At 38.4% G+C, this 16,421-nt stretch overlaps 1 protein-coding gene, 1 long non-coding RNA gene and 1 other non-coding gene across 3 annotated transcripts in view; 1 reads left to right on the top strand and 2 right to left on the bottom strand.

The window, feature by feature from the left end:
* The window catches only part of LOC124595510 (mucin-5AC), a 98,435-nt gene extending 90,603 nt beyond the window's left edge, over positions 1 to 7,832 (bottom strand). The window contains 1 exon segment of the mRNA XM_047134273.1: positions 7,734 to 7,832. The gene's annotated coding sequence lies outside the window, so the exon portion shown is untranslated.
* Positions 4,333 to 16,421, top strand: part of LOC124595511 — a 94,894-nt gene continuing 82,805 nt past the window's right edge. Inside the window, exon 1 of the long non-coding RNA XR_006978217.1 lies at positions 4,333 to 4,908. This is a non-coding gene — a long non-coding RNA (uncharacterized LOC124595511). The remainder of the gene's footprint in view (positions 4,909 to 16,421) is intronic.
* Trnas-cga lies at positions 12,060 to 12,134 on the bottom strand. Its single transcript has one exon. It is a non-coding gene; the product is annotated as a tRNA-Ser (tRNA).

A 16,421-nucleotide genomic window follows, 5' to 3' on the forward strand; every position in this document is an offset into this window, starting at 1 on the left:
CCTGTTCACAGATTAAAACTATGTGATATACTGTAATTCAAGCTACCATCCTCAAAGATCCAGCTGCAGGAGATGTCTCTTATCCCAGCTGATTTACCCATTTACTTTAAGTGATTTCAATTCCCAATCAATATTTTTTATCAGTAACAATAAACAAGGCTCAAGGTCAGACACAGAGGGAGGAAGAGAAGATGGACAGAGAGGAGGAGGGAAGAGGAGGAGATGGACAGCAAGTGTGAGCAGCAGCAGCAGCAGCAGCAGGAGGAGGAGAAGATCACGACATGTACCCAATTACGATACACATTTAGCAATTGTGAAACACTGATAGGTTCATTAGTTGTAAACAAAAGTACAGATTAAGATTCTTTACTTTGTTTTCCTTTATTATGACATACTTCTACTCATTCCCCATCACCAGAGGTTGCCTTTCTTGATGGGAATATGGAACACAATGAATGAATGAATGTTCACAACATGCACAGGGCACAATATGTAAAATACTAGACAGATTCAGACTCAACAGACAGTAGGTCAGAAACACATCTTATAAAAAATAGATAGGCATGCAGCAATACATTAAGCAACTATGTTAGTCTCCTTAAAAATGAAGGTTATTCAAGTACAGAATGAAGAGGCATTTAGCTGACAAAAGTAAATTTGTAAACAGTTCTGCATGTGCAAAGAAAGCAAACCAAAAGTAAATATCAAATGGAAGACACCATTTATTAAAGGGAGGCTTAGTGTTCGGGGGAACCAAACTAGAAACACAAAAGAATATACCAAATCAAAACAAATTGTAAACCAAGACCATCTGCAAGGAAACAACAAGAATTTGTTGAGAGAAACAAAAAAGTTTCAGTATGGAGTGGAAAAAAGCTTGTTCAATAGATATTACATCATTCAAGATGGTGAGGCAATTAACAACATTTCTTTGAACCAGAAAAATTGGCAGTCAATTATGGAAATAACAACATTCCAGAAGTAACATCAGATGACCTGTATAAAGCTACTTGAGGAAAGAAAAATGACAATAAGCCTGTAGATGGAGATGTAACACAAATAGTTTAAGCTGGAGGAAAATAATAGAAAAACAACTTACACAACCCATCTAATTCTAACACGTGTAAAACATGCACTGTAACAAAAATTACAGCTACCCTCCTGACATATTCACTGGCGTACTATTCACAACCTGCCACTTCCAAAACTGATCTAGACTTTGAAGCAATCTACAGGTCAGTCTGTCACACCATACCCTTCATTCTACAAATATAAATCCAAAATACTGTACGAGTTCTGTTCCCCCTGTCTTATGAAAAGATATGGCTCATCATTATGTCATGGGTCAAAGCCAATGTCTGATATAGGTAAGTTAACTGACTCAAAAATTTTTACAGAAAGTCTGCCAAGAAAGACCGTCCCCAAAACTGGAAAAGTGCTGGAATTATTCTACTTCACAAGAATGGGGACAAGGGAGTTAAAAAAAAAAGTAGCCAAATCAGTGACCTTTCTGAAATTTACAAATAAAGAAACAAGTTACCATTATAAGCAAACAAAATTACAGAATAGAGCACTGTGTATGAGAAAATTTGTCTGGGGCTCACTGATTTTGGAAACTTCTGACTCTGTTTCATCGAGATCTACACAGCCTTGAAAACATCGCACTGATTCAACGCATGTCAGTATACTGAAGGAGACATATAAATAAATGATAAAGCTAACATTAGACTTGATCAGGATATTGGGAAATTCAAAAACTAAATAGTAGTAAGGCAAGGAATTATGGAACTTACACATCACAAGTATTCTCAGAAAACTTGTAGAAAGTTTCCAGATTCATAAACTGGGGAAAAGACGAAGGCAATGTATTGGAACAACGTGTCTTAAACACACTCATGTTGCAGAATGAGGTTCTAATGCAAAAGGGAATAATCTGAGGGGGAGGGAGGGAGGGAGGGAGGGAGGGAGAGAGAGAGAGAGAGAGAGAGAGAGAGAGAGAGAGAGAGAGAGAGTTTGAAAACAGGAATGAAAATCGATTCCAAAAATGACAACAAATAGTCAAAACACTGAAAACAGTACAAATTAATTAAATCACAAAAACAGGTTCATTTATTTTTGTATTTCATACATTGAGCGCAACTGGATGTATAGAAAGATAAATAAACAGAAAGGTAAACACAAATGAGTGCCTTTAACAAATCAGATAGAGCTTTCAAAACTAAGCTTCTGGTGTTTCTAAAAAGGTCCAGAGATAGGGGTCTGATTCATAAAAGTGAGACATATATTTTTAATGTAAAAACCATTCAAAAACTAAGGGTAGTTTAGGACCAACAGTGATATCTAGAGTAGGAATTACGGAAATAAATGAACCAGGGAATAGAATGGAGGACGTAATAACGGCCACACTGAAATTGAAATTGAGATACGTGGGGCATGTAACCTGGGTTCAGAGAGTAGATACACAAAGACAATTCTTTGCCTGATTCTTTCATATGGGAAGACAACAATAAATGTGTAGATGACATTAGCAGACACACAGGAAAAACATAGTTGAATATAGCTGTTGAACATAATGCCTCATGAAAGTTTTACAAGCTTTTTATCCTGCTACAGATGTCAGATGAATGAGAATGAAAACAAAGTGGTAGTGATTAACACAAAGGCCTACACTATTCATATAGTATGTATAATGGAAGGAGTTTTGAACAGAAGAAACATGGCAGGAAATACAACAACTAAGGCTAGTCATATCCATAATGACTGAAAGAGGTTGAGCATAAAGAGAATGGTTTCAGAGTGAGGATTTGGGTAAAGTCATGAAGTTATGCACAATAGGGAAGATAATTGGTGCCTCTAGTATCCCACTCCATACTTTATAGGCTGCATGTGTAAGAAAAATATTCATACCATTTTGTCAAAAACTGATATATCAGAATTGTTGCTGTATGCAAAATACAGGTCAATTTCTCGCAAAGAAGAAAACAGCAAGAAGCCAGTATTTATAATGCTATTTATTTCCACAAATAGCAACATTGCAGGTCTGAGACCAAGAGGTTCATCTTCAGATGGTTGTTCACTTCTATACAAACATTTGTTGAAGTTTACACGTGTTTTTGGATCTCTACTACCGCTCACGTTGAAAAATTCTTAGGATAGGGTGCACTACGGTGGCTGGGGGGGGGGGGGGGGGGGGGGGGGGACACCAACTATGTTAGAGACGGCCTATTTAAACGTAACCATCTCTAATAACAATCGAACATAATGTAAACAAATCTTTCATGTTGTTCTATTTGACTTACAATGAAAATTCATACAAAAACAGGGGGCCTGAATATTTTGCTACATTTCCTATATAAATTTCTCATAAAATCTGTGTACAATATTATTTGCATCTTATATAAATTATTTCTTGTTTCCCGCGTTTTCCGTTTAACCCTTTGTTGTATATAAGATGGAAATAATGTTCCAAAAGTAAGTGAAAATACAACACTTTGACTGTGTCCCCAGAGACCTCTGAAAGTCTTAAAATGCGCAGACTACAGCTCAGCTGGTTTGTGATTACTGTATGTGCAGTTCTAAACCCCATTACTAATTGAACGGGTGATTTACTGTTTATTTTCGTAATTTTACTACATTTCAATGAAAATTATATTTCTTTCAAGAGTATTTTGACACTTCAGTCTGCACTGTTGCGACTGAAATGTCACTTCACGGTGTTTAACATGCAATCATGAGCTCAACGTGTCTCGTATGGGTCTTTCTAACCTCGTACATCTGGGGAGGGAAAAAACACTTACACGCAAAGCGCTTAGCTTGGAATATTAATCTTTCATCAATCCGCACGAGTATAAGTCCAAGATTAAATTTATTTCCAGTATCAATAAAATCTGCAATTTCTTGTTTTGACAGAAGCAGAGATATGGGAAAACATTTACATTTTACTGAATTACTCTATATCAGCAATTTATTGAGATCGGAAAGGATTTTTTTGTTTTTCACTTTCACGGTATTCTATGCGCAATCGTCACTAAGAACAGTAGTTATAGATATGATAGTTTATAAATTTAGTTTTTCCACAAAAAATATTTTCTCCCTCCAACATTACGCGAAAAAAATAGTCCCTCCCTGCACACATGACAAAATGCGGTTGAAGGCTTAAGTGCACAAAGCGTAACAGCTTCGGGTTTTTTTTCCAAATTTTGTTGTTTTAGAGACACAAAGATGCCTGATACGTCATTTTCTCTTGTCTAACAATCACCGGCAATAAACCTATGTCGTTGGCCAGTAAACATGCATCATGGTGAACAGCAATTATTCGAACGGTGACGGGAATTGGGGCAGCGGTATTAAATTACGTCGTATCTTACTGGCTACACCAGGTTGGGTTTAGTTAAGCAGAGCGGTTATTGAACTTAATAGCAAATCACGGTGAACTGACGCTGGTAACCAGCTTTTTGGTAAACAGTACTAACGTTAGAGATACTAGTGCTACGTAATTTTTATCGGCGAAGGAACAACGTTCCAGGTCATGTTGCACCTTTAAGTCGACGAAACAGTGCGTAGCAAGTGATTCACAAGAACTTCTCATAGGTGTAATCAGTAACATTGTTGAATCATCATCAGTAGTGAATTCTACTTATTTGGCTTCTAGACGGAGCATTTTAACTATTTTCCCGCTTTTAGAGGATTTCTCCGAACATCTCAGTGAAGCAGAGGAGAACGGCAAGATGGCTGACAGTACGTAACCAACTGTGACCGCGAAAAAATTTTACATTTTAACGTTAACAATTAAACACCGAAATTAATTTAAATGCGATGTTTGGTTTTTTTAACTGCTGAACTCTTTAAGTGCATTAATAGCAACCTACGAGGACAGCATTTCAACTATAAAGTCGTCCTACATGCCACGTACGTATAGGTTAATGGCGGAGCCGTCGCAATTCTCTACAAATATCTGTTACAATTATTGCCCCAACAAATTAGGACTAGTGTCACGGCGAATGCTCTCATGTGGTGCTATTGCAATTCTTCTCTGCGCTCTCCATCTCTCCCCCCTGCTTCATTGTGGGAAAAGCGTGTGCTAAATAGTCTAATCCGCCCCCCCCCCCCCCCCCGCCACCAACACGGAAGAACTTAACACTTCGGTAGGTTAAATTAAGGCAGAAATCAATAAATGGTAATCTTTTTTTTAAGTTGGCAGCGCAATTTCAATTATAATATTAAAGTTATCTCGGTAACTTATAATGACGATCCTTAAAGCGTTTAATGTACAATACGAAAATCAAATTTTAAGTATGTCACAGTCATTTTCCATTTCGAGTGCAGGGAGTGGTGGCCTCTTAGTGTTCCCTATGTAATACAGGATATCCAGAGTTCGTGATTTCAATAATGTCTAACATTAGAACTCAGGATGTATGGAGCAATTCTTAATGGCTTTTGCTCATGTACCAATATAGTTTACTTAAAAAAAGAAAAAACAGCCATAATTAATTCAATGTCAATACAATGTATGAATCATTTTAACAATCTTCATGCAGTTATGATCTTCGAAGCAGCTGCTTTCGATAAATAAATTATTAACCTTTCTGTCTCAACCCCACCCCACTTTCACTCTTTATAAACTACAATCTGAGTTTAAATTTAAAGGTCCAATGACTAACAGTGATTTCTCTCTTATTCATAAATATTGCAGAACAACTTGCTCCATTATATAAACTAAAATAGGCCCTATCAACTGAGAATACAGAAAAAAATATTATAATAATTTTATACATTATAGTTTAGTTAAACTTTTAAATACTTCATTCACTTTCATCTTCCTTAATCCATGACACTTACAAGTTACCTATCTCAGCATTGGATTGACCACATTAAGAACAATTCAAGTTAGGCTGTATGTTTTGTGCAGGGAAAAAAATTTACATAAGAAAATCGTTTGTTTCACTATGTGTACCGCTTGCAGAAATGTAGAACATAAATGCCCACAAATAAAGCATTGTTTCTGAATAGACAGTATTAGGATTAGCAGCAAGGTTCATAGAATGTCCAGAAAACCACAGTTTTCACAATGTAATTACAGTGTAATCTACGTCCATGACTAAAAGCATGTTTTCTATTGTTGTAATAATATGAAGTGTGATCCAAAAAAGATCTCACAGGGCAAACTGTATGAAAATGTAACTAAGGTATGAAGAATATCAGTTAAAATTCCTGTGATGATAGGCATTGTAAACCAGATTTGAACAGAAGGTTGCACAGGTGTAATCAGGAACCAGGATTTTTCTCCCTATCCACAAAGTAATAAAACAAACATTCAACTTTTCTCGAACCTAATATGATAAATTTTACTGCCAGAAATCAGGATTTTCCTTTACCCTTGTCATAATAGCAAAACTATTCTGATGTACAATATTTTGCAAACTTGACATATCAAATCCGTTGAAAACAACTTAATTATTACCCCTCTTCCCCCATTTATGTAACTAAAACACTGACTGGAATTTATTTCCATGGTATCCCACTTCATAAGCATACAGCAGATAATTAAGTCAAAATTTGGGATGTTAAAGACTTACTATTTTTGGACAATGTTTTCAACACTGGCATCAATAATTAACAAGCAACAGCTATTTATAACTCAACATCGGCAATCGGCCTGAATACTCTTCAAAACGGTTTAAATTTTATTGTGGTAAATTTCTGAGCAGTTTCTGATATTTATAGCCCCTCTATGGAACGTGTTCGCAGTTTTCGTCACAGTAGCATAAATTCCCGCTAAATATTTCCAATAACATAGGTAGGCTATGCAAAATACTTTGCAAATGTGAGACTGCTCGAAATGACTACTTACATTACTTTAATCTGTGCCTGGTTATTTTCTCTTGGCTGTCAAGATGATTGGCTGGATTGCAATTTGCTACTGCGCTCCCATCCATGCCGTGGCACAATGCTGTTGACAATGAATCACAATAACTTCTCGAATTACAAGCTTCATCTTAGGCACAAACTTATGAAGTGACCACTTTAGAGGCAAGCCACTTTGTTCCCTGCAGTAGGTATTAGAACATCTACAGTATTTTCTCAATCTCTAAGAGGCTGTAAGCTTAGAACAATCAGACAATTCATGTGCAACAAAAGCCAGATACGGAAATGTACTTTTAAGTAAATTTTCTGTAACGAACGCTACCGGATATAGGGCGTAACTATTTTGTCGTTTTTACTTGTACCTCGTTTTACACACCTAAATATCTTATATCTAAATAAGACGCAGTCTAAACTATCAAGCAATCAAACATAATTGGTTTATTTGCCAATGGAAAATAGCTAAATCTGGCACGTCAGTTGCGGGACATATACGCGATACGTGGGAAAATTCTCCCAACTTAATTCCGTCTGTCGGACTTGCAGATTTAAAAATAAAAAACGTTTACTCATCGGAAAAAACATTATTTTCGCAAACAGATTTACTGTCTCTTTAAATGAGGCCATTTACAGAAACTTTCTTTACCATGACGGCGATAGCAAATGCTGTTGCATCTTGCAGTAATACATATGATGACTTCAATAATACCGAGGAAACATATGTTTTGGCACGTAATGTTAACAGCTGAAGCTTCATCTGGCAGAATGTATACCCACAAATGATAGCGAGGCGTTACTTTATCGAAACGAGTGACAAAATCAGCTTACTTCTTGTAGAAACAACAATTTTAAGCTTGTAGCATAATACTTACGTTTCCCACTGAATAATTTCAAAACAGCACAAATTCACGATTAAAACAGCGGTACGATACACATTCAATAACCCACCATCAGCTCATACAAACATTTTAATCTACGCCAGAGTAAACATAACAAAAACACTCCACCACGAACACTTCTGCCCACTACGACGTTGATCTGCAGCGCTCGAACGGTGGATGCAGGAACTATGCGTGAAACTTTTAACCCTATATTTCACGTTTATATTCAGTTGTAATGTGGAAACGGTGTGCCAGTTTTTTGTGATTTAAAACTATTGCTTATCTCAAACAATACAATGGACGACTTATAGTGAAAAATTGTATACAAATAGCCAAGTGTCGCAGAGCATCTCTGTTTTGCCATAGCAGAGACTTGGCAGCAACGTGAATCGGAATAATTTCCGTCGATAGGGGCAACAGCGCCAACATAACTATTTAAATCTAACCCGTGATTGGGCAAGTAGCGTAGCTATCCCTTCCATGATGGTACGGTGTATTTCTCAAAGACTTTTCGTTTCGATGTTAGTGGTTGTGTCACAAGCATTTAGAATGAATGGTTAGTTAATTGCTAGAAATATTGATATAGATACGAAGCTACACATTTCTCCACTAAGTCCTACATTAGTGTCGTAAAACATAACCTGTCAACGGGCGCATCCAAGGTTTTCATTTGTGTTTCTATTTTGTAAATGTGTGAGAACCCCTTGTCTGTAATGTGAGAATTAATAACAGTACATTGTTTAATGTGCGAAGATTGTAGTTAAAAGGTATGAATGAAGTAGATTTTTTTTTTCCCTCGAGACTTGCCAACATATGTAACCAATCGTTGACAGCGTTCACATCGCCCACGAAATTTTTTAACTGTATAAGAGATAAAAAAAACAACAAGAAGTATTGTTATTCACTTTCAGAACCTGATCGTTTTGTTATTTTAAGCGCTGTTGCAGACAACGTAAGAGCCTATCTGCTACACCCATTGTCCTTACTATTGTATAGTGAAGACAAACGCGCAGAAGGAAACCTGAAACTGTAATATTTCGCGTCAGGTCTTTATAATTTGTACACAATTCCTGCTCACAGTATTGCAGCATTTTAGTTTAATGAATACTTTCTGTCAAAATGAATTCTGATTTGCCCCTTTGAGATCTAGAGGAATTCCGTGCATGTCTGGTTTCGCCTGAGAAACAACAATTATTCGTAAGGAATTTTTTTTTTTTTTTTTTTTTTTTTTCATATACTGTCATACTTGTTTGCTGTAGATATGAGTTTTATTTACGTGTTTAGTCTGCAACATCTTCAAAGTTTTATAAAGTACAGTTATGCGGAACAGGAAAATTAAATTAACACTAGAAAGAACTACGAATATTTGCTGTATTAAATCTGTAACATCAATTATTAAATTGCACCATCCCTTCAGACTCAACTGAAATTTGTGGAAAGTGTTACCATAAAGAATTTACCCTCATGTTTTTGTAAAGGTGTAATAGAAAGCTACATAAACGTTTGGGACACATACATTCAGTTGTTTGAAATATGCGAAGCGCATAACGGAAGGAAACACTACTCAGGCTTTTAGTGGAAGACGTTGAATTACGAACAACCAATCTACGCTTTTATTACTAAAGGCGGGACGGGGGAAGGAGACGCTGAGAACATTTTCTGTAACAATATCAGAAACAGAGCGAAGTAACGCAAATCTGCTAACGATTCTGAATACTTTGTTAGTTATATCAGAAACGGAATGAGGTTTTAGCGTCGTTCTATCCGCAGAGAACAAGAGGATGACATTAGTTACCCCAGAAATGTGACAATGTAGTGCTTTAACTTCATCACTCTGAACCCCATATGATAGAACTTAAAGAAGGATACAAAAACTGGTTCAAATTGTGAACCATATGTGTATAGATGTTATTTCATATGTCGCTGACATGTTGACAGTCTCGCGCTCTACTCGACTCTTGCTCCTTTCTGTTCAGCACTCTTCCGAGAATCATTCATGGTAATTAATAAACTGCTCTTTCTGATTGCCAGATCATCATTGATAAAGTTGGCACATAAAGTGTAAGGGAAACGTCGCAAAACGTCAAATACTTTTTGGCTCTATGCAACAAAAATTAACATTGATTCAGTACTTTTGTTTAAACTTCATGCTCAGGAAATGAATAGTTTGTGCGTTATATTGCACATTGATTTATTGTAAAAAGGGGGAGCCAAAAGCTGTTCAGCGTACAAGTTGTGTGATACAGGCATGAAATAACACTTCCAGTTTCAGAAAGATACGATCCCGAAATCTCTTGCTATCCATTCTAGTTCCTTAAAATCGTTGATGTACTTGATTCATAAATAAGACACTATATCACTCCTTCCGCATGTTGTCATATTTGCTTATGCTCTTTTCAGAACAGGACAAATTATACACAAATATTTGTGTTACTTTCGGGGAAGCGATGCGATTCACCCCCCCCCCCCCCCCCCCCGAATACCTGTGAAAATGGCACAAGCCGATGAAATTCACGTTTTTTGTATGATCGATGTTATAACTCAAAGTAGTCGTCCGTATCCTTCGGGAGGACTGGCAGATATTCACATTTGATCAAGAAACGTGATAGTTTACTTAAGCCAGCCGGATGGCCGTGCGGTTCTAGGCGCTACAGTCTGGAACCGAGCGACCGCTACGGTCGCAGATTGGAATCCTGCCTCGGGCATGGATGTGTGTGATGTCCTTAGGTTAGTTAGGTTTAATTAGTTCTAAGTTCTAGGTGACTGATGACAGAAGTTAAGTCGCATAGTGCTCAGAGCCATTTGAACCAAGTTTACTTAGTTACTAGAAAACAGTAAATGTAGATTATCGAATAATATTGTGAATATAGCAATCATCGACGGAGGCTTTCCTATAACGACGGTACGAACGTAGTTTAAATGGCAGTATCTCACAACAACAGGCCTGCTACAAAGCGTTCAGAAGTTTAAAGTAGGTCGTTTATCTTGGGGAGGTGTTGTCAAAGACAGAGTAATAAAAATCAGGGCAGTCATGATATTGACTTTGAACAAAAACAACTTACATTTTCATTGAAAAGTTAACAGAAATCACGAGGTAGTTACATAAAGTTGGTAGCATGGAATTCTAAACACGGTCTCCCATTTGTGAATCCATTATGCTACTACTATACAGGCTCGTTTAAGAATACATTCTTCCTGATAAAGAATATACTCAATCTGTTTTATTTTTTCATGTATTCTAACTACTTGTTTGCATCAGAATCCAAATACGTTTCGCTAAGGCTTCATTAGGTACCTCCTGGTTAGTAAAGAGAACACCTTGACTGATAATAATTCGCTCCCCCACAAACGAAACATCATCATCATCAATTATTCGTGTCATTGTGACTCCAGTTCACATAATTTTTTCTGAGCATGGTACCGCGTCATGATATAAAAAGTTATTCTGGAGAAACAAACGTTTTGACCACGGTTTCTCCAGTATAGTCTTTTTGCATTATAGCGTGGTACCATACTCCGAAAACTTTTATGTCAAATGACTTGCCGCAGAAGCCTACGAAGTTGTATGATACAGTTGTAGAGGCGCCCTGTTGTGTGAGTGAAGCTGTCTTCGCCCAGAAGATTAAGTTGAACACCGAAACGTTCTTTATGTCCAATAGGAGATTATGTGTCCCCTGTTTTCGTACGATCTGTGTATCAGCTCATGTAGCCAGATAAGAAATGGCCCAGAAGTGTAATGTTGAATCCTACGTGTCCACGTTTTTCGAATACACAAAGCATTGCTTGAAGTACCAAGGAAGAAAGCTTATGAATAACTGGGAATCGAATCGCAAATCACTGGACTTCTAAAGCGACTGAATAACCACAAATAAGATTTCGTAAATCTATCATTCTGTGTACCCCATATTGGACACAAGTACTGTCCATCTATAAGCGATCATTCACTCTCAATAAAATCAAAGCACCATATATAGTAGTTCCATGGTGGTAGTTTAATGTAAGGTATCACAGTGACAACAATTCCTGCTCAGTCGCAGATGCCGCTTGCAACTCCTGATTCTATAACCAGTTTCAACTTCGTACGATATCTACACACTGCTCAGTTTTCTTTTGGTAGTAGACCGTAAGGAAAGGGCACATTTACGGATGTTACAGTCTTATGTTGCCTAGACGAATTATTTTCCTACGCTTTCTGCTATACCCTACAGGAAAGGAAAATTGCTTGAATACCGGAAAGGGAAACCTTAATTGCATAGACTTCCGCGGCCAGAGTCTGTTAACATGGAAATTATCAAACTACCTGGTAGATTAAAACTGTGTGCCGGACCGAGACTCGAACTCGGGACCTTTGCCTTTCGCGGGCAAATGCTCTACCAACTGAGCTACCCAAACACGACTCACGCCCCGTCCTCACAGCTCCACTTCTGCCAGTACCTCGTCTCCTACCTTCCAAACTTTACAGAAACTTCACAGAAACATTACAGAAACTTCAGTGCAATATGCTTTTAATGCTTTCCACAACGAAATACAGTTTCGAAATCTGGCAGAAAATCCAAAGAGATTCTGGTCGTATGTAAAGTACACTAGCGGAAAGACACAATTAGTACCTTCACAGTGCGATAAGAATGGTGACGTTACTGATGACAGTGCAACTAAAGCACAATTACTAAATGCGGTTTTCCGAAGTTCCTTTATCAAAGAAGACGAAGTAAATATTCCAGGATTCGAACCAAGAACAACTGCCAACATGAGTAACTTGGAAGTAGATATCAGCAGCGTAGCAAAAAGCTTAAATCATTTAATGAAGGCAAGGCCTCCGGTCCTGATTGTATACCAGTCAGGTTCGTCTCAGTGTACGCTGATACAATAGCTCCATATTTAGCAATCATATACAACCGACTGTCGTTGAAACTTTCGTATCTAAATACTGCAAAGTTGCACAAGTCACACCAACACTCGACAACTGAAACAGGAGTAATGCGCTGAATTACAGACCCATATCGCTAATATCGATTAGCAGTGGAATTTTGGAACGTATACTGTGTGCGAACATTAAAAGTTATCTCGAAGAAAACGATTTATTGACAAACATCCAACACGGATTCAGAAAACATCGTTCTTGTGAAACACAACTAGGTCTTTATTCTCACGAAGTAATAAGTGCTATTGACAGGGATGTAAAATTGATTCTATATTTTGAGATTTGTGGAAGGCTTTTGACACTGTATCCCACCTACATCTACATCTACATTGATACTCCGCAAGCCACCCAACGGTGTGTGGCGGAGGGCACTTTACGTGCCACTGTCATTACCTCCCTTTCCTGTTCCAGTCGCGTATGGTTCGCGGGAAGAACGACTGTCTGAAAGCCTCCGTGCGCGCTCTAATCTCTCTAATTTTACATTCGTGATCTCCTCGGGAAGTATAAGTAGGGGGAAGCAATATATTCGATACCTCATCCAGAAACGCACCCTCTCGAAACCTGGCGAGCAAGCTACACCGCGATGCAGAGCGCCTCTCTTGCAGAGTCTGCCACTTGAGTTTATTAAACATCTCCGTAACGCTATCACGGTTACCAAATAACCCAGTGACGAAACGCGCCGCTCTTCTTTGGATCTTCTCTATCTCCTCCTTCAACCCGACCTGGTACGGATCCCACACTGATGAGCAATACTCAAGTATAGGTCGAACGAGTGTTTTGTAAGCCACCTCCTTTGTTGATGGACTACATTTTCTAAGCACTCTCCCAATGAATCTCAACCTGGTACCCGCCTTACCAACAATTAATTTTATATGATCATTCCACTTCAAATCGTTCCGCATGCATACTCCCAGATATTTTACAGAAGTAACTGCTACCAGTGTTTGTTCCGCTATCATATAATCATACAATAAAGGATCCTTCTTTCTATGTATTCGCAATACATTACATTTGTCTATGTTAAGGGTCAGTTGCCACACCCTGCACCAAGTGCATATCCGCTGCAGATCTTCCTGTATTTCGCTACAATTTTCTAATGCAGCAACTTCTCTGTATACTACAGCATCATCCGCGAAAAGCCGCATGGAACTTCCGACACTATCTACTAAGTCATTTATATATATTGTGAAAAGCAATGGTCCCATAACACTCCCCTGTGGCACGCCAGAGGTTACTTTAACGTCTGTAGACGTCTCTCCATTGATAACAACATGCTGTGTTCTGTTTGCTAAAAACTCTTCAATCCAGCCACACAGCTGGTCTGATATTCCGTAGGCTCTTACTTTGTTTATCAGGCGACAGTGCGGAACTGTATCGAACGCCTTCCGGAAGTCAAGAAAAATAGCATCTACCTGGGAGCCTGTATCTAATATTATCTGGGTCTCATGAACAAATAAGGCGAGTTGGGTCTCACACGATCGCTGTTTCCGGAATCCATGTTGATTCCTACATAGTAGATTCTGGGTTTCCAGAAATGACATGATACGCGAGCAAAAAACATGTTCTAAAATTCTACAAGAGATCGACGTAAGAGATATAGGTCTATAGTTTTGCGCATCTGCTCGACGACCCTTCTTGAAGACTGGGACTATCTGTGCTCTTTTCCAATCATTTGGAACCCTCCGTTCCTCTAGAGACTTGCGGTACACGGTTGTTAGAAGGGGGGCAAGTTCTTTCGCGTACTCTGTGTAGAATCGAATTGGTATCCCGTCAGGTCCAGTGGACTTTCCTCTATTGAGTGATTCCAGTTGCTTTTCTATTCCTTGGACACTTATTTCGATGTCAGCCATTTTTTCGTTTGTGCGAGGATTTAGAGAAGGAACTGCAGTGCGGTCTTCCTCTGTGAAACAGCTTTGGAAAAAGGTGTTTAGTATTTCAGCTTTACGCGTGTCATCCTCTGTTTCAATGCCATCATCATCCCGTAGTGTCTGGATATGCTGTTTCGAGCCACTTACTGATTTAACGTAAGACCAGAACTTCCTAGGATTTTCTGTCAAGTCGGTACATAGAATTTTACTTTCGAATTCAATGAACGCTTCACGCATAGCCCTCCTTACGCTAACTTTGACATCGTTCAGCTTCTGTTTGTCTGAGAGGTTTTGGCTGCGTTTAAACTTGGAGTGGAGCTCTCTTTGCTTTCGCAGTAGTTTCCTAACTTTGTTGTTGTACCACGGTGGGTTTTTCCCGTCCCTCACAGTTTTACTCGGCACGTACCTGTCTAAAACGCATTTTACGATTGCCTTGAACTTTTTCCATAAACACTCAACATTGTCAGTGTCGGAACAGAAATTTTCGTTTTGATCTGTTAGGTAGTCTGAAATCTGCCTTCTATTACTCTTGCTAAACAGATAAACCTTCCTCCCTTTTTTTATATTCCTATTAACTTCCATATTCAGGGATGCTGCAACGGCCTTATGATCACTGATTCCCTGTTCTGTACATACAGATTCGAAAAGTTCGGGTCTGTTTGTTATCAGTAGGTCCAATATGTTATCTCCACGAGTCGGTTCTCTGTTTAATTGCTCGAGGTAATTTTCGGATAGTGCACTCAGTATAATGTCACTCGATGCTCTGTCCCTACCACCCGTCCTAAACATCTGAGTGTCCCAGTCTATATCTGGTAAATTGAAATCTCCACCTAAGACTATAACATGCTGAGAAAATTTATGTGAAATGTATTCCAAATTTTCTCTCAGTTGTTCTGCCACTAATGCTGCTGAGTCGGGAGGTCGGTAAAAGGAGCCAATTATTAACCTAGTTCGGTTGTTTAGTGTAACCTCCACCCATAATAATTCACAGGAACTATCCACTTCTACTTCACTACAGGATAAACTACTACTAACAGCGATGAACACTCCACCACCGGTTGCATGCAATCTATCCTTTCTAAACACCGTCTGTACCTTTGTAAAAATTTCGGCAGAATTTATCTCTGGCTTAAGCCACAAGCGACTTTTAATCAAATTGCGTGTCCATGGACTACCATCTCAGTTGTAAGACTGGATTCGTGATTCCTGTGAGGAAGGTCACAGTTCGTAGTAATTGACGGAAGGTCATCGAATAAAACAGAAGTAATATCTGGGGTTGTCCAAGGAAGTGTTATAGGCCTTCTGTTGTTTATGATTTACACAAACGATCTAGGAGTCAATCTGAGTAGCAATTTTAGATTGTTTGCAGATGATTCTGTCATTTAACGTCTGTTGAAGTCATCAGTTGATCAAAACAATCTGAAAAACGATTTAATCAAGAGATCTGTATGGTGCGAAAAGTGGCAGTTGAATCTAAATAATGAAAAATGTGAATTTATCCTTGTGAGTATCAAAAGGAATACGCTAAATTTAGATTAACGATAAATCACACAAATATAAAGGCTGTAAATCCAACTAAATGCTTAGGGATTACAATTATGAATAACGTAAGATGCAACGACCACATAGATAGTATTACGGGTGAAGCAAACCAAAGACTACGATTTATTGGCAGAACACTAAGGAAATGCAATAGGTCTACTAAAGTGACTGCCTACACTATGCTTGTGCGTCCTCTTCTGGAGTACTGCTGTGCGGTATGGGATCCACAGCAGATAGGATCGACGGAGGACATCGAAAAAGTTCAAAGAAAGGCAGCTCGTTTTGTATTATCGCGAAATAGAGGAGAGAGCGCCACGGGTATGATACGTGAACTGGGGTGGCTGTCAT

The sequence above is a fragment of the Schistocerca americana genome, chromosome 2 (genome assembly GCF_021461395.2).
Source record: "Schistocerca americana isolate TAMUIC-IGC-003095 chromosome 2, iqSchAmer2.1, whole genome shotgun sequence".
In the NCBI taxonomy this organism is placed as follows: Eukaryota; Metazoa; Arthropoda; class Insecta; order Orthoptera; family Acrididae; genus Schistocerca; species Schistocerca americana.